Genomic DNA, 19,771 nt, shown 5'->3' on the forward strand with positions numbered 1-19,771 from the left:
GACAGTGCAGAGAGGGCACCATCCCCTGGGGGCCCTGGGGACTTGGCCTCTTATTAGCTTGAAGATGTTCTCTTGGGCTTCCCACCTGGGTCCTGGCAGCACAACAGCCAAGTAAGAAGTGGCCCAAACCTCCTTGGTCTGAAGCTGAGTTCCTTCCTTTCCATATGGAGCTTTTATCCTCTCTGGTTCCTTCCTGGAGCTTCCAGATCCTGGCCGTCCTGGCCCCAAATTCTCCCCAGTAGTCCAGGCAGCCTAATGACAGAGTTCCTGGAGCCCCTTTACCACTTTGAATAGTCTAGTGCTAGTCCTTCCTCACCCACAAGCAATTTTGATCTTCCAGTGATGCCAGGCCCGGTGTTTCCTGATCTTTGCTCCGCTAGGGCTGGCCTCATCTTTTCCTGGCTTCTGCCTTCTCCCCTGCCTTTGGGCAGCCCCCACTTTCATTACTTTAGCCCTAGCTCCTACACAGTTTGGGTCTCATGTAGCTATGACACTCCTTGGATTGGTCAGAGCTGGGAGGGCCTTCAGACAACTCCATTGAGTTCAAACACTTGATTTTGATATGAGCAAACCAAGAACCCAAGGTGACACAGGTGGTCTGAAGTGGAATCACTAGAGATGGTAAGCACCTGTGGGCTCCCAGCCCAGGGTGTCTGGGGGAGGCTGGGCTGGACATCCTCCACTGAGCCTTCAGCAAACTCTAATCGACTTTGACAGTGAAGTGATAGCTGATGTTTTGCCTGTTCACCATCCCCTCTCCACTCCACTTGGTAAAGCCCCTCTATGCAGTTTTGAAGGGGCTGTCAGTCCCAGGGCCCACTATCCTGGCCACAGAGGTGGGCCCATGAGCCAAGCTTACCACAAGAGTTTATACAGATTTTGGAAACGAAAAGTTCTACTTCCTCCAAGATTGTTAGATTGAGATGTTGCTTGCCCAGAACTGTCTGTGGGTCTGCCTCTCATCTCCCTTCATCTTCCCCCACCCAACCCAGCCATCACAGGGGGCCCAGCAGCAGCAGGAAAAATTGAGTCAACATCCAGAGAGAGGAGAGCTCTTAGATGTTGGTGGGGGAAAGATGTAAGAGCGAGCTGACCACGTTGCTGGAGTCCCTGGGGTTTCTGAGGCCAGATTCACCCTTGGGCTCTGAGTCCTCAAGCCACCCAATTCCCTTTTGACTAAGTTACTTTGACTGCAGTCTCTATTGCTTGCGACCAAAGGGTCCCTGGATGATTCATGCGCTGATTTCATTCTGAGCCAGAATGGAAACCCATGACAACCAACTCCTAATGGGCCTCAAAAGAGACATATGAGACTCATGCTTCTGTGAGTTATTCAGACATCCACTATTTAAGGCAACTCCGATGTGAGTTGTTTTGCAGCATTGTGCAGACCATAAATATGGCTTTGCATACATGGATGTGAGTTAAGTGGGGTTATATCAGTAGCATGTGGCTGCACCTTTTTCCTAGACCGTTACTTCTAAGAGAAGAACAATCCTTTCCCTGCTGTTCTGTTTGTACAGCATCCTGCATGTGGCCACACTGGGCACTCATTTAGAATGAAATACATCCATGCAGAAATCTTTGCTCTGCCTCTGGACCTTGGAACCTTAACCACATCTGTAAAATGAGGATACTAATAGAATTTATCTAACGTACCTGTCTACTGATATTCAGAACTTGTTTGCTTTCAGGTGAGAGAAAGCCAACCTAGACTAACTTACACAAAAAGAGCCATCTGGGGTCCAGGCAGCTGATCTCAGGCCCAGCCATGTCCAGAAACTGAAGCAGTGCCAGCTGGCCTTCCTCCCTGCTTCCCTCCCTCTCTCATCTCAGGCTGAGTGTTGGCCTCGAACTTGGGTTCATTTGTGTGACGGGGAGGACAGGGCCCCCAACAGACAGCAACGGGGTCAAATCGTTACAACTCTCAATCCGGAGAAAAGAGGGCCTCTGTCTTCAGGGTCCACATCCTGTCAAGTCCCTGGAAAGAGTCCAGTCACCTTGGCCCAAGGCAAAGGCCATCAGGCAGCCCACCAGAACCATGAGGAATGGGGAAGGAGTTTCCTTGAGGAACTGGGGAGCAGTACATGATCCCAGGACGTGAAGAATGGATCTTGGGCTGAGGAAAGGGCACGTTTCCACACATCACAAAGGCCAGAGTTGGGACAATGATTCTAAAGTCTGGCAAAGGAATGCTGAATCGGAGCGTGAATTGGTAGCTGGTGGTATAGTGAAAGGAGGGTTTTGGAAAGTCATTTTCAAGCAGCCACGAGCTACTGAGCCTGGCTTGATTTCCAAGTGGAAGTCAGCCTAAGGCCTCATTGGTGTTAGTCAAGGAGGGAGACACCAAGCAGTATTCGGTTGGCCTCAGCTTGGAGATCCTGTGCCTCCTGTCCTAGGCTGAGGGGAACTCTGCTGAGTGTGGCCTGCGAGGATGAGGAGGGGGCACAAAAACCAACCAATAAGCACCTGGTTTGCCCCACGCTCTGCACATGGAGATCTCATTTAACCCGCACACATACCTGTGATCTACACAGACAAGGAAATGCACACCCAGGAAAGAGACGTTACTTGCCAGAGGTCACTCAGCTCATGAGGGATGAAAGGACTGATCCCCATGCCTCCTGCCCCAGTGAACTGGCTCACGGAGAGAGCACCGTCATAGTCAAGCCAGCCAGCTAATGTAGGCGAGGCACGCATGCTTTCCCCACTTACCTGCTAGTAAATGGAGATTCAGGGAGTTGAAGGGCCTTGCCGGAACTCACACTGCTGGTGAGTGGCAGGGCTAGGTCTTCTGTCTCTAAATCTGCAGCACCAAACAGCCCCACTGGCCACATCGGCTGCATTTTCTCAGCAGTGTCTTTGTGGGAATCTTGCAGACAAACTCCTCCTGCAAGTGTGGGTAGTGGCCTGCAGAGATTACAGGGTATTTCATTCATCATGTCAATGGGTCCTTGTTTCTCACTGTGACAACGAAATTTTGAGATTTTCTTCTTTCGTTGACAGAAATGCAGCTCCATGCTGTTTATCATGAACTTTCACAGGGAAATTGTATTCCCCTAATTCTTCCAGGGGTTGACCTAAGTGTGGGCAGGATTCAGAGGGTAGGGAGAGATCTTTAAGGGGTGGAGGTTAGCTGCTGGTCCCGCAAAGCCCTCAATCGACTCTCAACAAACTATTGTGTAGGGACTGCCTGCCCTAAGGCATCTTCTTTAATGTGTCCATCATCTCCTCATTTAGCTCATTTTGTTGGTTTCAAAATCTCTCATGGACAGTCCAATTAAAATCTTGGAAGGAACTGGACTCTGTACATTGTCCTCAGTGGAGCAACTGAGAGCTGAACATGGTAAAAATGAAAGCCGAGACGAAACCATGGTCCAGATTAGGATAATTAGAATCTGAGGCTTCTTCCTTGTGCAGAAGGAAAAAATTGTCCTCATGGTCTAGATTAGAGAATGAGAAATGTTTTCTCAAATCAGATATAATCTGGGCAATTGCCTTCTATTGGAGCTTGATGAGAAGCCTGGGAGAGTTTGATCTCCCAATACAGTCTCTGTACCTCCCTTATGATACATTTCACTTTCTGCCAAGTTATTAATATCCTGACTTTAATATTTAATTTTTGCTTCTAGATTGTATGCTCCTATATCTACTTCTGTGGACAATTTGCAGTGGCTTATACATAGAAGGTGAGCAACAAATGATGTAATATAGATACATGGGTAAATAGATGGATGAGTGAATGATGGATGGTCAGGTAGATGGGTGGATCAGTAGATGGATGGATAAATGGATGAATGGTTGGATGAATGGCCACCGATAATCAGGTTGACACAGGGTAAGTAAAATGTGTGGATTGATGAAGTAAGCAGGGGACTGATATTCATTGAATACCTGTGCTTAAATGCTGCATCTGACAATTTATAACATCATTTCAGTGAATCCTCACACCAATGCAGTAACATAGGTTTGTTTTCCCATTTCAAGATGTTGAAACTGGTGCTTAGAGAGGTTAAGGAATTTCCTTAATGGCACCTTCATCTAGATCAGTCTGAATAGGAAAACATACCACACTCTAAAAGTCAGCTCAGTGGAGAGGGTATAGCTCAGTGGTAGAGCACATGCTTGGCATGCACGAGGTCCTGGGATCAATCCCCAGTACCTCCCTTAAAAAATTAAAATAAATAAATAAACCTATAAGCCCCCAAAAAGTATTAAAAATGAAAAAGCAAATAAATAGATAAAAAATAAAAATCAACCCAGTTGATACCGAAATTTGATTTTTATGATGTTGTTTACTCAGAGCATTGACTGGGAAAGCATCTGGATTACAGTGGATTAAAGTGGAGCAGGCTCAGGCATGACTGAGGGTCTGTAGTAGGGGCCGAAGGAAGAGCTGCCTTCCCCTAAGGTCTGGGTGACTCAAGTGTCACCTCAGGACACTGTTCCCTTCCTTGGTTTGAGAGGAGTCTGAACAGGTGTGGCCTCAACAGACCTGTCCTAGGATGCAGTGTGTGCTGGGACAGGTGGGGCCCAACCAAGGCCAGCCAGCACTGCCTATCTTGGCCCTTCTGCCCTCTCATGTTCCCCAGCCCTGCCTTCCCCGAGGCCACAGACCATATCCTTCTCAGTGCTCTTCCCAGAGTGTAAAAGCTGAGAGCAGGTGTCACCTGAATGGACAGGCCTCTGAGGAGGAGGGAGATGAGACCGTACTGTGGCAGCTGAGGGCTGCCAGGGAGCACTGTCTGCCAGGCCTGGCCTCACTGGTGTCACCATCAGAGGAGACAGGGCCACAAGCCAGCGGGGCAGAGGGGCTTGGGAAACACAGATTGTGCATGCGGTTCTGGAGACTGAATCCATGGTGTGACTGCCCATGATCGTGGTCTGGCTTCAAAGTCTATCCCCAACCCTGGCTGTGGGCCTGCCCCTCCAGAAGCCCTGTCTAGGTGACTTGTGGAGTGAGGCTCCTGTCTCTTTGAGGCTGGGCTTCTGAGCTTCTGGCAAGGTCTTTGTGCCTCCACCTTCTCCACTAGCAGCCTTTCCCCCCACCACTCCCGTGGTACCAGTACAGCCTGCTATTTTTTTTTCTCTTGATTTTTGGGGTGAGGGAAGTAATTAGGTTTTTATTTACTTATTATTTATTTATTTTAATGGAAGTACTAGGGATTGAACCTGGGACCTTGTGCATGCTAAGCACATGCTCTACTACTTACCTGTGTCCTCCCCCTGTAAAGCCTGCTATTTCTGCCTTTAACTTTGCCATACATAGCCCTTTGCAAGCATTGTGTTATCAGCCATTTATTTGCATGGTAGTATAAGTGGAAATCACAATATCTCCCTTCTCCCTGGTTAGTTACTCTTCAAGTCATATTGTGGAGGAAAGTTTCTGTCAGCAAAAGAATAGTAATCCTCATTTTTATTCATAAGACCTTCAACAATAGACAATTTTTTCACATATGTCATCTTCTGGGCATGAGTTATTATGACTCTGTTTTACTTGCATCTCTGTGGGGGGCTCGTTTGCTTGCCTGGCAGCTCCACAGGCCCAGGCAGAATTGGCATATCTTTGTACAGGAATCAGGGTTCCCTATGGCCTTTGGAGTGGGAGGAACACAACCCCAAGATGAAAGAAAGAGACCACCCCTTTATCCACCAGGGAGTTTACAAAGTAGAGAAGAAACTCCCCAAAGTTTCTTTGGGGTTGCAAAGACTTGAGGCACTTGCTTTGGACCTTGGAATTCTGTGGGGAGAGGTACTTTTGGGTATGACACTATAGTGCTATAGGATTGCACTTTGACCTGGATTGTTACTGGCTCCTTGAGTAAAAGGGCTATAGGAAAAAGAGACAGCCGGGCCTGCTCTTGGGGACACTGTTAGGGAAAGTAACATTGGTAGAGAGAGAACCCCCGGCTTCCAGAAGAGCTGAAGATGGGCCACGTGTGAAAGTGATTAAAGTGGAGTGACGTCACTAGGGGTGGTGAGAGCGGGATGCATCATGACCCCTTCCACTCGCATGGAGGTTCAGGAAGTAGAAGGGAAGTGTCACCACTGATGGCCTCAGCAGGACAGTTTTCATGGCCACCAGAGAGAACACATTAGCCCCTTAGGTCCCTGTTAGGGGAGCAGGGTCTTTGGGGCTGGGATCTGGTGCCGGTTCTGCTGGGAGGGGGCACAGAGCTGAACCCAGCTGTGGCTTCCACTGCTCGTCCAGCCTCCTTGGGCCACTGGCCTCTGTCGGCATGATGCAGGGAGGCAGAGGCTACCTCCCCATGAAGAACAATGCCCGGGTGCTGGTGTGTGCGGGAGAGGGTCGACTCAGCGGCCACATCCTGCACACTCCAAAGGCCTGGCCCTTGAGATGCTCTTGGGAGATCACCTCTGAGCCCTTGTAAGATCCTGCCTGGTAGCGGGGTCTTTGTACACCTGAGAGCTTGAGCCATGCTCTGTAGTTGATGCTAACAACGTGATGCATGGTGATCACCTGGGCCTGGGCAATGCCGTGTCTGTTTGCTCTCTAGAGGGACTAAAGACTGAGTACCAGGGTCATTCTGTGGGTGTTCCCTGCCTATGTGACTGACCCCTCAATGAAAACCCTAGACACCAAGTCTCAGGTGAGCTTCCCTTGTCAGCAATACTTTGTACATGTTGTCACACGTCATTACTGGGAGAATTAAGTCCTGTCCATGTGGTTCTGCTAGGAGCAGATCCCTGGGTGGTTGCGCCTGGTTTCTCCTGGATTCTGTTCTATGTGCTCTTTTCCTTTGCTGATATTAATCTGTATCCTTTACTGTAATAACCCACAACTGTGAGTATAATAGCTTGTCTGATTTCTGTGAGCCCTTCTAGTGAATCTTTGAACCCGAGGGTGGTCTTGGGGACCCCTGACAAAAGGTGCCTGGGCCTGAGCCTCATGCTTGTTTCAGAGATCTTACACAGCAAGTGGTCTTGCCAATTTTCAACACCAAGAAGCTGGTGGAGAAACATTTTTTCTTTAAGTGGTACAACTGGTGAAATGTGGGCAGAGACGGCTGAAATCTCAATCCTAGGCAGCTGCTGACTTGCCTGGGAGTTGTGGGTTTTCTTGAATGCCTTAGGTGGTGTGCTGGTCACTTCATTCTCAGTGAGCAGAAGTAAGCACTGGTGAGGGCCTGGCCGTGACACGGGCACTGGGGCAGAGGGAGTTGGGGGATGATGATGGAGAAAGGTGAAGTAAAGAGATTTTATACCTTAACAATTGTGCTGTTTCAAACTTTATCTCTTTTTATTCTCACAAAAACCCTGCGAGATATGGGCTAACATTTTGTTTTTTTATGTTTTATTTTTTAAATTAAAAAAAATTGAAATATAGTGAGTTTGCAATGTTGTGTTAATTTCTAGTATTTACAGCATTGTGATTCAGTTATACCTATATATGTTTATATTCCTTTTCATATTCTTTTTCATTATAGGCTATTACAAGGTATTGAATATAGTTCCCTGTGCTATACAGTAGAACCTTGCAATTTTATATATTGTAGTTAGTATCTACAAATCCTGAACTCCCAATTTTTCCTGTCTGGTAACCACCACTTTATTTTCTATGTCTGTGAGTCTGTTTCTGTTTTGTAAATAAGTTCATTTGTCTCACTTTTTTTAGATCCCACATATAAGTGATATCAAGTGGGACTTCTAGCCAAGATGGCAGAGTAGAGAGAATCACAGCTCGCCCTCTCCCACAAATACACCAAGAATTACAACTACAAACCCACTGAATCGCACAGAACACCTACTGAACTCTGGCAGAGTGTCTCTCACTTGGAAATACAGGATTCTCACAAAATCTGGTAAGAGAAAAAAAGAAAAAGAAAAAAAGTAATATCAAGTGGTATTTTTCTTCCTATTTCTGGCTTCACTAGTGTGACAATCTCCACGTCTATCCATGTTGCTGCAAATGGCATTATTTTATTCCTTTTTTATGGCTGAGTAGTATTCCATTATATTATATACCACATCTTCTTTATCCAATCATCTGTCAATGAACATTTATTTCCATGTCTTGGCTATTGTATATAGTGCTCCTAGGAACACTGGGGTGCATGTATCTTTTCAAATTAGAGTTTCCTCCAGACATATGCCTAGAATTGGGATTGCTGGATCATATGGAAGTCTATTTTTAGTTTTTTAAGGAATCTCCATACTGTTTTCCATAATGGCTGCACCAAACTACATTCCTAACAGTGTAGGAGGGTTCCCTTTTATCACCACCCTCTCCAGCATTTACTGTTTGTGGACTTTTGAATGATGGCCATTGTGACTGGTGTGAGGTGATACCTCATTGTAGTTTTGATTTGCATTTCTCTAATAGTTAGCAATATTGAGCTTTTTTTTCATGTGCCTATTGGCCATTTGTATGTCTTCACTGGAGAAATGTTTGTTTAGGTCTTCTGCCTAGTTTTTAATTGGGTTGTTTATTTTTTGTTGTTGTTATTGAGTTGTATGAGCTGTTTGTATATTCCAGAAATTAAATCCTTGTCAGTCACATCGTTTGCAAATATTTTCTCCCATTCTTTTTGTTTTGTTTATCATTTCCTTTTGTTTTGTTTATAGTTTCCTTTTGGGCTAACATTTTAAACTCCACTTTCTGGGTGAGAAAAGCAATCCCCAACAAGGCTGGACTTGTTCAAGTAAATGGTAAAAGGGGGAAGATGTGGCCCTTGTTCTTGGGAAAGATCATGAGCTTTGGGAGCAGGTGGGGACCGTACACATTCAGGAACCATGATGAGAACAACTGTAGGTCAGGAGATGAACAAGTGTGTACCAGTCAGGATAAGCAAGGCTAAGCTGCAGTAATAAACAATCCCCACCTCAGTGGCTGAACGTTTCAGAGGTGTATTTCTTGTTCATACAAAGTCTAATGTGGATCTGGACGACTCTCCAGGCAATTGTCTGGGGGACTCTACAGGTGGGCCAGGATCACCTGGGGTTAGACCTTGAAGGCTTTGAAGTGAGTAATGGAGAGGAAAATGTTAGGAGATACTGAACTTGTAAGCAGTGGAGGGGAGCTTCCCCTTGGGGGTTGAGGTCAAGGCCATCTTCTCCCTGGCTATGGCGTGATGGGGTAGAAAAGCAGAGGCTGTCTGCCGGAAGAGCAGCAGTACTCTGTCCAGGCTTTCCCCAGGTACAACCAGGAAGCCTGGCTAAGTTTTCCTCTCCAGCCAGTGCTGTAACATGGGAGGGTCAGCCTAAACCATGGCTAAAGGTGGCCTGTGTGGGCATTTGTAGTTTGGGGGGATTTCTTGGATCTCCCAGGAGAGAGGTGGCTGACCCAGACTGGAATCTGGCCTCGTCCACAGGCTGCTTGCCTGTGTGGCTCTAAGTGGCTTCCGTGTTGTGCAGTGGGTAAGCTGGAGCAGGAGGTGGAATGACAGTGATGTTTGGTTTGCTCCTTCTGTGGTCAGATGGCTTATTTCACCACTAAGGGGGCACTGGGATTGATGGCAAATCTCTCTAGAGTTTCTGCAGCAGGAGTGAAGTTCCTACAGCGCATCAATGATGGAGCAGTGGGTGTGAACCCAACTGGAGTCTGCGTGCAGACCCCACATTCCCAGTGCAGAGAGGATGGGAGGCTGTGGGAGGTCTGAGGGGGGCCCCAGTGCCTTTAGGAAAAGTAGTTGAGGGGAACTGGAACATCCAGGAGAAGGCAGCACCCTAAAACTTCTCCAGGCCAAAACGCTTGATTCTGCCTCCAGTACATTGCATTGTTTCGTTACCTTGTTTAGGATGAATAAACTTGCCAGAAAAATAATTTCCCCTCTTTTTATTATTTTGATTTTTAACCAATGAAAAGGAAAATTCCCTGTTAGGGAGAGTGGGATGAGATAGGTGGGCTGGGGAGGGGCAGACCTTCCAAGTTTTTGGAACAGAGATGCTCTCTGTCTCTCTAGCCAGGAAAAATCTCCTTCCTGCCCTCTTGCCTCAAGCTCTGGATGCTCAGAAGAGAATCTGGGGAAGTTCGAACATGGAAGATGGAGACAGATTGAGAGGCTCCTGTGAATGTTGGGGTGTTTGGTTAATAGAATTAGAAGCCAGGCTGGCAGAGCCCTGTCACATAAACATTAAGTCAACACAGGAGACTGAGCATTTGTTAGAAATGTAATAGTGGATGGCTGGAAATTTATTTTTTAAGGCAAAGAGTGTTAGGGCTTCTATTCAGCTTTAGTTCTCTGAAGACAGAGTGGGCAAAGTTGATCCACGATACCCTTGAATAGCCTTTTCTGTGGCCTTTGTCTGATTGGCAGGGCTCCCATTGCCATCAGCCAGGAGCCAAGGCTTTTCCTTCCCCTCCCTCTGCTCTATCAGAACCTGATCTTGGAAGAAGTTCCATTGTCAGTCATTTACACTTTAGTGTGACTACGTCATCATACTCTCTCTCTTGGAGATGTCTGCCTTCCAAAACTGAGCTTTCCTATGAAAGTGGCTGTTGCTGTAAAAGGTATTTCAGCCCGCAAGGAGCAAGGAAGGAGTTAATTTGGGGTAAAGAGACAATGTTAGCCCCAATTTTTTCTGTTGTAAGTTAACCTAAGTCAGCCCAAAGGCAAAGGGGGAAATTACAGGCTCACACTGGTGGGAAGAAAGCTGAGGAGGCTCCCTGATTTGGAGGAAGAACTACAGGCATCAGCCCTCAGGGAGCACAGCTGGGCTCAAACAGGCAGGTAGGTCTGCCTCTGCTTCCCTTTGCGCAGTGGCCTCCCTGTCCCCTATTGTAGGCAGATCCTCCGCGTGGCAGAGAAGGGGAATAATCGCTGACTGACAGCCCCTGCTGGCAGTATGTGGTAGACACGCACACCCCATCTACCCCACCCTCCTTCTAGTGGGCTGTCCTGTACTGCAGAGGCTAGAGGGCTGAAAACTACATTTCCCAGACTCTTGCATCTACCAATCAGGATGAGATTCTGCACGTTAGATGCATTTGCCCAAGATTTGAAAGGCAGATTGGAGGTGGAGCCCATGCTTCTGCTGTTTTCTGCTGGCAAGTGAATGTATCTGGTTTGAGGGGAGTGGCTTCTTTTTCATGGCAGCCTTCATGAAAAGGGCTACTTCCTGATCATAGGAGAGGTGGCACTCTACTTAGTGACCTGGCCCTGTGGGTGTGTCTCTCCTGAGAGTCCTGAGAGCTCAACCTAGAGTCTTTTCAGCTTTCCCAGTGATAAATAGGCCATTTAACAGCCAAGGTTAAATTAAAAAATAAAGCCCAACAGAGACCCAAACTAGAGTGCTGAGCAAAAAATTTGACTGCCAAGCAGAAAACCTGATCCAAGACAGGGTCTAGGAAGGCTGTCTAGGTGAAGTTTGAGGAGGCGAAATGGAATAGGTCTTTTAAAATCAAAAGACTGCTGTAAAGTACAGCATGGTGACTATAGTTAATGATACTGTATTGCGTATTGAAGAGTTGCTAAGCGAGTAAATCTTAAAAGTTCTCATCACACACACACAAGAATCTTGTAACTTTGTATGTGACAGTTGGTAATGAGACTTACTGTGGTGATCATTTTGCAGTGTATACAAATATTGAATTATTATGTTATACACCTGAAATTAATATAATGTTACATGTCAACTATGCCTCAATTAAAAAAAGAAACAAGACTGCAAATTCCCCCTCTGTCCCATAGCAGAAAAGCAAAATCTCTGATTGGCGTTGGCTGGATTTGTTGGGGTGTAAATATTGGGGAACTATTGGTGGCCTATTGTTTGCATGTGGTGCCCATCTCAGGATTATGGTATCCAGGTGTCTCTCCTAAGCACATAAGACTCTTCCCGGGAAATATGACACCAGTGCCCTGTGACATGCCTGAATTGGATTATGTCACCCTTTCGGTTGTCAGTGTCAGTGGGCCAAGTGGCCAGGTCAAAGTTTATCACCTATAATAAATCTTTTCTGCTTAAACCAGCTGGATGGGATTCTATATTAACTTTGCCCTGACTGGTGTACTAGGCCTAGTTTGTAATCTAAGAGGAGAAAGGACTACTCTGTCACCTCCAGTCTTCATAAGGCCAAGGACTGCTCCCCTGGCCTGGGGCATGTGCCCTCCCTTAGACCAATGACTGTGTCTCCGAGGATGTGGAGCCATGATTGATCCAGCCAAGAGGGGAGGGGTGGCTAGGACCGTCGATGGTCTTACTCCACACCATCCCAACTCCTTGGCCTTGTCCTCTTGTATAGAGGATTGAAAGAAAGATGCACCATCTCCTGGCCTCCCTTATAGGCAATGGTGACCATGTGACACTCTCCTGGTCAATAAGATGCCAGCAGAAAGTCCCTGAGGAAGCCTGGGAAAGGCATACAAGGCATACCAGGAAGTCTCTCTCCCTACTTCTTACTGCTGGTAACATGGATGTGAGACTTGGCAGTGTAGCTCCCTCTGGCACCTGAGGTCATAGGCATGAGGACCAAAGCCAGGATGCTAAGGATGGCAGAGAAGGAAGAGAGGAGGAACCAGCCTTACTGAGGGCACCACCGAGTCACGGACCACCCCACCACCTGCACCCAGACTTCTGGTTGTCTTAATCACATAAACCCCTGTTTCTATTTTTTTTAAGCTACTGTCTCTTGGGCTGTCTGTTAATTGCAGTTGAATGCATTTCTAATGAATGCAGTAGGCACCCTGTGATCCACAGATCCACTGGACCACAGGGAGGTGGTCTGGAGTTTTCCCAAAGGATAGGGGGGCAGGAATACTGTTCTCAGAAGAGCATCCCAGCAGACAGAAGCCAAAGTTCCACAGCTTATTTTGATAGGCCTTCTCAACAACCCTAAAGTCTCACCTGCAGGCAGCTATGATTCCAACCAGGAATATGATGAACCATCATGGCTTGTGCCTGCTGAGTGAAACTCAGCAGTCCTGTGACCTGGGTGTGAGAACCTGGTCTGGAGCAATTTTAGGTAGAGAAGCCAAGAAGATGGAGTGTGGGTAGAAGAGGTCACTAAACTCTGGTGTTAACTTGCTGCTGAGATTTTAATAAACAAAGAAAGTATCTTATTCTTGGCCAGGTGGAAGGTAGATGTGGAATGGGGGGCCAGAGGAGTAGAGCTGGGGTGAAGTACAGAGCCAGACAGTGCTCAGCATGGGGCTCAGCCCTGAGCCCTGGGTGCGTCTGCTTCTGTGGTCACCTACTGCCATGCTGTAGCTCCTAGACCATGAAGGGCTAGATTCATGTATTATTGACTATAACCTCTGTAGGGCCCAGCACACAGCATGCACCCAATAGGTGTTTATATGTGTTTGTTGAATGAATGAACACAGGAGCAGATAAATGGACTGGACAGAGCTGTGACTGGCAGGAAGGCTCTTTGGCTTCTGCTGTGGTTTGGCTAGTGAACTGCTGTGTGACCTTCTCCTTGCTGGTCCTCATTTACCTCCATCTGCAGAGTCTAGCAAATGCTCCTTTTCTTGCTCTCCCTCTGCCAGAACATTCCTTAATGAATGTCTGAGTGAAAGGGAGCAGCTCTATGAAGTTTTGCTTTGTAATCTTGTTTGCAACAATTCCTGGAACATTCCAGAAATATTTGCGTGGTTGTGCATGCACATACATTTTTGGACCAATGGCTCTCTTATGTGTAATTATGTGTATCCCAAAGAAATCTACCCATATCCCCAATGTCTGTGGTGGCCGTGATGGGAGAGGGTCCCATTTTGCAGAGAGATGCCCACGGAGCATGGATGTCATCCACCCTAGTGTAAAGTCCTGAGGGAGGCCTCAAGGGGTAACCAAATGCCTTTGCCTTGGGGGCAGGGGAGGGATGGATGCCCCATGGTGAACAGCAGCTGGAGGGCTTTCCATAGAGACAAGGGAGAAGAGGTCACATGGAGGCAGAGGGGACCACAGTGGGGCATGGTGGTTGGGGAAGAGCTCCCACTTCAATTTCCACCAACCCCTGGCCACAGGGCCACCATGGTGTTCAAGCTTTCTGATCCCAAAGCTCTCTCTAGAGCAGCACTGTGTAACAGACCTTGCTACAATGACGAAAATGTTCTGTATGTGTGCTGGCCAATATGGTAGCCATTAGCCACATGGGGATACTGAGCATTTGAACTGTGGTCAGTGCAGTAGAAGAGCTGAATTTTGAATTTCACTTAATTTAAATTCATTTAAAATTAAAGAGCTGTGTGTGGCTGGTGGCGCCTGCATCAGACAGCACAACTATAGAGAATGGTACTTCGTTTGTCCTGGAAGAAGCAGGGACAATTGAAAATGATGACCTGGAGCTCATGGAGGTGCTCACAGGATTGGGGATGTGTTGAGGCTGCAGCTTTCAGCAGGAAGCTGGCCAGTCCTCCGTGGGGCACATTTCCTTCCATCCTGTATCCAGAAGCTCTGCCCAGTCCATGGACAAAGAAGAACTGGAATAAATTGTCCAGGCTGGGTCAGGCATATGGCTGATGTTTGCTGAGGGTGGTTCTTGATAGGAATCCCCATGGCACTGTTACATTTCTCCTCCCAAACCTCAGAGTATCAGAACTGAGAGGCCAGTCCCTCATTCTGCTGACACAGAAAAGGAACCTCAGTGAGGGGAGGAGATCTGCAAACAGTCAGCCCGAGAGGTAGAAGTGAGCTCTCATCACTGGGTTCATTGCTTTATGGTTGAGTCTTTCTTTGGTAATTCTACCATCATCCCTTCTGTGAACATTTCCCTCAAAATGGAGTAGGAAGGGGCCATGAATGTGATTTTCTTTGCCCACACTCCACTTCTTACCTGCCGAGAAGGCACTCTGTGGGCTCCAGGCCTGCAGAACTGCACACAGCTTCCCTCTCTGTCTTCTCACATACGGCTCCTTCTGCCTGGGACACTTCCGTCCCCCATCAGCCAGCTCACTGTGGCCCCTCTGGGTCAGCCTGGACAGCCTGCCTCCGAGAGTCTTCCCCGACTTCCTGGTGGGCTGGCTGCCTCTCCCTGGGGGCTCCTGGCAACCTAGACTGCCCATGGACGTGGAGCCCTCATCCTGCAGGACTGTGGTGCCCAGTCTGCTGTTGGCCTCCCGCAAGCCTGAAGTTCGTGGGCAGTAGAGGCTGTTCTGTCCTTCTCACGCTTGTCTCTCCAGTCAACAAGGAATGTTCCTGACCCCAAAGTAGGAAAGTTACTTAACCCCTCTGACCAGGACAAAATGCTGGGTTGGGGAAGTAACAAATTCCCAAGGTTGGTAGGAGATTAAGTGAGGTAAATATGCAAATCTCTTGTTCAAGGACCTGGCTAAGTAAATGTAAGTTCTTTTTTTAATTTAATCTTCTTGTTAGAAAAACAAATACACTCACAGAAAAGTAACTGACCATAGAAGGGAGAGGGGTGGCAGTCCATCCAGGATGGCCAGCTGGGATTTAAAATGTTGTAGGAATCACAGGCCTTAGAACTTGAAAGGAAAGTAAGGACCACTTCATGCAGCTAAAACACCCACCTGAGTTGATTACACAGTTGGGGCACGAGACCCAAAGAGAGAGGAAGGCTGATAGGTGACCAGAGCCCACCAAGCTCCCTCACTGCCCCAGCTAGCTGGTAGGTCTTAGCTGGAAGATCTCTTTCCAGAAACACCGTATGCTCATGTTTTGCAAACTGCTGGGTATGATTCCTAGGCAGATCAGGAAATCAGTTTAATAGCTTTGACCAGCATTGAAACAAAACAAAACCAAAAAACAGAATGGAAAATAGTACAACGCGTGTTACTGCTGCCATATGAAGTCTCTGGGACTGGGAGGAGCCAGAGGGATTTTGCAGACTGAGGCAGGCAGGGCCTGTACTTGAGGGACCTATCAAGTCACTCCCATCTCTAGGGCTTCTCTAGGGCAACTGGAAGGAAAAAGATGACCTGGGGAGGGGGCTGTGGAGGAGAGAGGAAGCCTCAGTGTAGTTTGGAGATGTTGATTAAAGAGGTGCCCAAAAGAAGATGTTTGCAAAGGCATTGTGGGCAGAAGCCATCATTTGGCTGCAGCCTTCTTCTCCAGCTGGCCCCGCAGAAGGGGCTCCCTGCAGAAGCAATAGGGGCTACCAGGTCTCTTGTCATGAAATGCCTCTATATCAGTGACACTGTACTTGTGGAGCACTTACAATTTTCAGAGTTCCCAGCCTCCTGAGAGGTGGGGGTTGGGGGGTGACAATATCATTATCCCATTTTAGAGATGGAGAAACTGAGGATCTGAGGAAGTTGGCTTCCAGAGGCAGATCTAGAATTCAAACCTCCTAGCTTCTAAATGGGTGCTCTTTCCACCCACAGTGTGAGTGCTCCATGTTCAGAGTGTGGGTTCAAGACCCTGGTTGCCCTTTAGAATCACCTGGGCAGCTGCCAAAAAATTCCAGTGCCTCCCTGCACTCCTCCTCAGACCACTGAAATTAGAATCTCCGGGAGTCAGGATGGGGCCAGGGCATCAGTATCTTTCCAAGCTCCCTTCAGAGAATCTGCTGCACAGCCAGGGTTGGGAATCTCAGCCACGGTTGGGACCATCTCCCAACTCTCCCAGCGCTGGGTTCTTCCATGCCCCTGCCTTCTTTACAGCTCTGGCAGTCTGGCCAAGCTGCCTGTGAGGTCCATTGGTGCTCTCAGCTCAGATGGATATCACTGTTGTTTTCCAGAGTGACTCCCCTGGGACGCTGCCACCAGGGCCCAATCCTCGGAGCTAATGTCTCCTGGGTCCTCCTGAGAAGAGGTGTGATCAGGGAGATCGGGAGGCAGGTGGCTCTGACAGACAGAAAGCAAACAGCTCAAAGGGGTGGCAGGCTGCATTTTATTTATCTTTAATTTAAACACCCTCCAAGCCCTTTCTTGGAGCATTGCTCAGAAAAATAAATGTATTGTCTAAGAAACCCTGCAGACTTGCCCTGCATGCTCTAACCCCCTCCTGAGAGAACAGGTAGCATAGAAAATGATTTGTAAAGCAAAGGGGAGGAGGGGGCAGGAGAAGAGGCTGACAGAAAGGGGAAGGGGGTCTTGGGCCAGGTTGGTGCAGAAATCTCACTGCTTCTCAATGTGTGATGAGACTGGCTGGGCGCGATGCCTGGAGGTGTCAGAGCTGCTCCAGGAGCGAGAGTCCAGACCCTGAGTCCATGCTGAAGAGCCGGTCCTGGGGGATGGTTTCAGCAGCACCCCTCTCCCCACCTCGCAGAGTGTGGAGCCTTCAACGGCACTGGCCAGCACATTTTCTAACAACCATTCCAACAAAGAAATGAGCCCCAGCCAGCACCTCTTCTGGACTCAGAAATGCCTCAAGCAGTCTGCCTGGATGTGCTTTCCAGACAGTATGCATGTGGAATTGTGCTTTTTGTTTGTGAAGAATGTAAAAAGTTACAGTAAGACGAAGCCGCCTGGCCCCCAGCTCCTGTGGTCTTCGCCTCTATGTGCTGCCGGTGGCCAGGAGGGCTCAGGCACCCCCCACCCAGGGTACAGGAAGAAGGGACCTGCTTGGAGGCTTGTCTGAGGGACAGAGGAGCCTGGGTAAATTTAGCAGCTGTTTTCCAGGGTTTGGCTTGGGTTTGGTCGCTGGCTTCTATGTAAAACACAGATACATGCAAAGTGTCCATGAAATTCCCCCAAGACAGAGAGGAATTTTCCAGGCCCTCGCAGATCTCCAGAGAGTTAAAAATGTGAAATCTTTCTTTCTTAAAGTGGCCCAGACTGGGATTTTTTCCCTTGGGGAACGGGCCTAGTCACTCTTCGTAAGGCTGACGTGTGTGTGTGTGTGTGTGTGTGTGTGTGTGTGTGTGTGTGTGTGTGTGTGTGTGTGTGTGTGTGTGTGTGTGTGTGTGTGTGTGTGTGTGTGTGTGTGTGTGTGTGTGTGTGTGTGTGATGCTGTGATGTGTGACACTCCTGGCAAATGCCCAGGACTGTCTGGCATTTTCCACAAGCTGAGGGTCTGAGGCTACCTGAGCCTTTTGACTCCTTCATAGGCCCAAAGCAGCTGGCTTCAGTCAGAGAACACAGCAGCCTGACCACCCGGCCTTCTTAGCAAGCAAGGGAGCAAGGATGCTCCTTTTCTGCCTCCTCAGCTCTGAGAAGGCCCGGCCGCTTGCTAAGACCCTGGTTTCTGTGTGGCCATGGATGGGTGGCAAGGGCTTCTTTGAGCCCATGCTGTCTTTATGGGAGCCCCACAGCCTCAACATGAGAGGGATGGGTGTAGGCCTCAGGTTAGGAAGCAACTTCTCAAGCCTGGAGGCATTGTGACTACAGTGAGTGACCAGCTGTGGGTCAGAGTGGAGACCCCCACATGATGGGAGAGGCCACAGCATCGAAGAGAATGGAGCCCTTTCTTAGCCTGAGGTTCAGAAGAGTCTGCACCAAAGAAAGAGGTCCCTAACAATGTCTATAATCCTGAAATGATGGGAGGACCCCATCCCTACTTGTCAAGCAGGTCTGGTTCTCAATGCTCGCCCTTAAGCAGGATGTCAAACAAGCCCATTAGGCATGAGTCTGGGCTCCATCAGTCCCCCTGACCTTGGGAGCCTGGCTCTTCTGGGAAGAAGTCCCTGGCATCTGAGACACTGAGACCCTTGGCCTGAGGTGAAGGATACTGATGTATTGAGATGAGGGGAGGGGGGCGGAGTGGGGGACCAGGGGAACATGGGCAAAAATACATGCATACCACTGAGGCCTGAGCTACCATTGTATACTAGAGGACTGGTGTTTCTCTGGGAGGTTGGTGAACTCGAAGTGTCCCTTTCCTGCCCCTCAAACCATGCTTTCGATTCCCTCAGAAGCTTGCTAAAGCTGTTTCCAGTTGCCTCCTTCCAAAGGCAAAGCATAGGAAAAGAAGTGAAAACAGCTAAGGCTGCAGCATGAGCAACTCAGAATAGACTCTAGGAAGCACTGCTGACAGAGTAGACTGCCAAGGAGGGTTTTGAGATTTTCCTCTCTGTAGGCAGGTCCTGTTCCCTCCTGTGAGGATGGGATTCTGTGGAGTCCTGTGTGCTGGTCGGTGGATCACCTGGATGCCCCTTTGGCCTGTCTGGCTCAAGGAGCCTGGGTGACTGTGTCTTAAGCCTCCTGTGCTGTTCCTGGGGCTCACTTTCTCTGGGCTGGCTGCTTTTTTGCTGCTATTACATCCTCACGGTCTAGATGTCTCTGTCATGGGGATGTCTACTTTCCCCTCCGGATGGCTCAGATCCTCAAGTTATTTCCCGTTGCCTAGGTGACACCTCTAATTGGATGCCTTCTAATCTTCCTTTCTTTTAAAGGAATAAAGATGATACTTTATTTCTAGGTCCTGCTAGAGAACTCTGCCCTAAAAAAAAACTGTGCCTCTCTGAGAGTGCCATCCCTTCAGTGTGACTGCAGCCATCACTCGGATGGGGGAAAGGGTTGGCGGGGTTGGGGCAAGTGGCTCATGGAGCTGGCCTGACTGACCTCACAGTGTATCCTGAAAGTGCGGCTCTCTGGAAGCCCACCCTTCAGGAACTGGCAAGACTGACCTCTCTCCTGGCCAGCTCCTTCTCACTGGTTTCACCCTCAAATTAGAGCCAGTGCTTAAAAAACCAATCCCAATCCAAATTAGAAATTACCCCTCACCTCCAAAGAAGAAATGACCTGAAGTAGCTAGAGAGTCACTCAGATCCTAACTTGTTTTTTCCTTCCTGCCATGAACTGGAAGGGGAAAGGGGAGGCTGACATTCAAGTATGACTCTTAATGCTGTGTGTGTGTGTGTGTGTGTGTGTGTGTGTGTGTGTGTGTGTGTGTGTGTGTGTGTGTGTGTGTATGAGTTCCAGGCACATATGTTTTCTTCACTGCCAGGGAGGGAGATTTCACGGCTTTT

The 19,771-nt window shown here is 48.3% G+C and overlaps 1 protein-coding gene across 1 annotated transcript in view; it reads left to right on the top strand.

The window, feature by feature from the left end:
• The window catches only part of MSH2 (mutS homolog 2), an 82,533-nt gene that overhangs the window by 56,966 nt on the left and 5,796 nt on the right, over positions 1-19,771 (top strand). The window lies entirely within an intron of this gene.

Source organism: Camelus ferus, chromosome 15 (genome assembly GCF_009834535.1).
Source record: "Camelus ferus isolate YT-003-E chromosome 15, BCGSAC_Cfer_1.0, whole genome shotgun sequence".
Taxonomy (NCBI): domain Eukaryota; kingdom Metazoa; phylum Chordata; class Mammalia; order Artiodactyla; family Camelidae; genus Camelus; species Camelus ferus.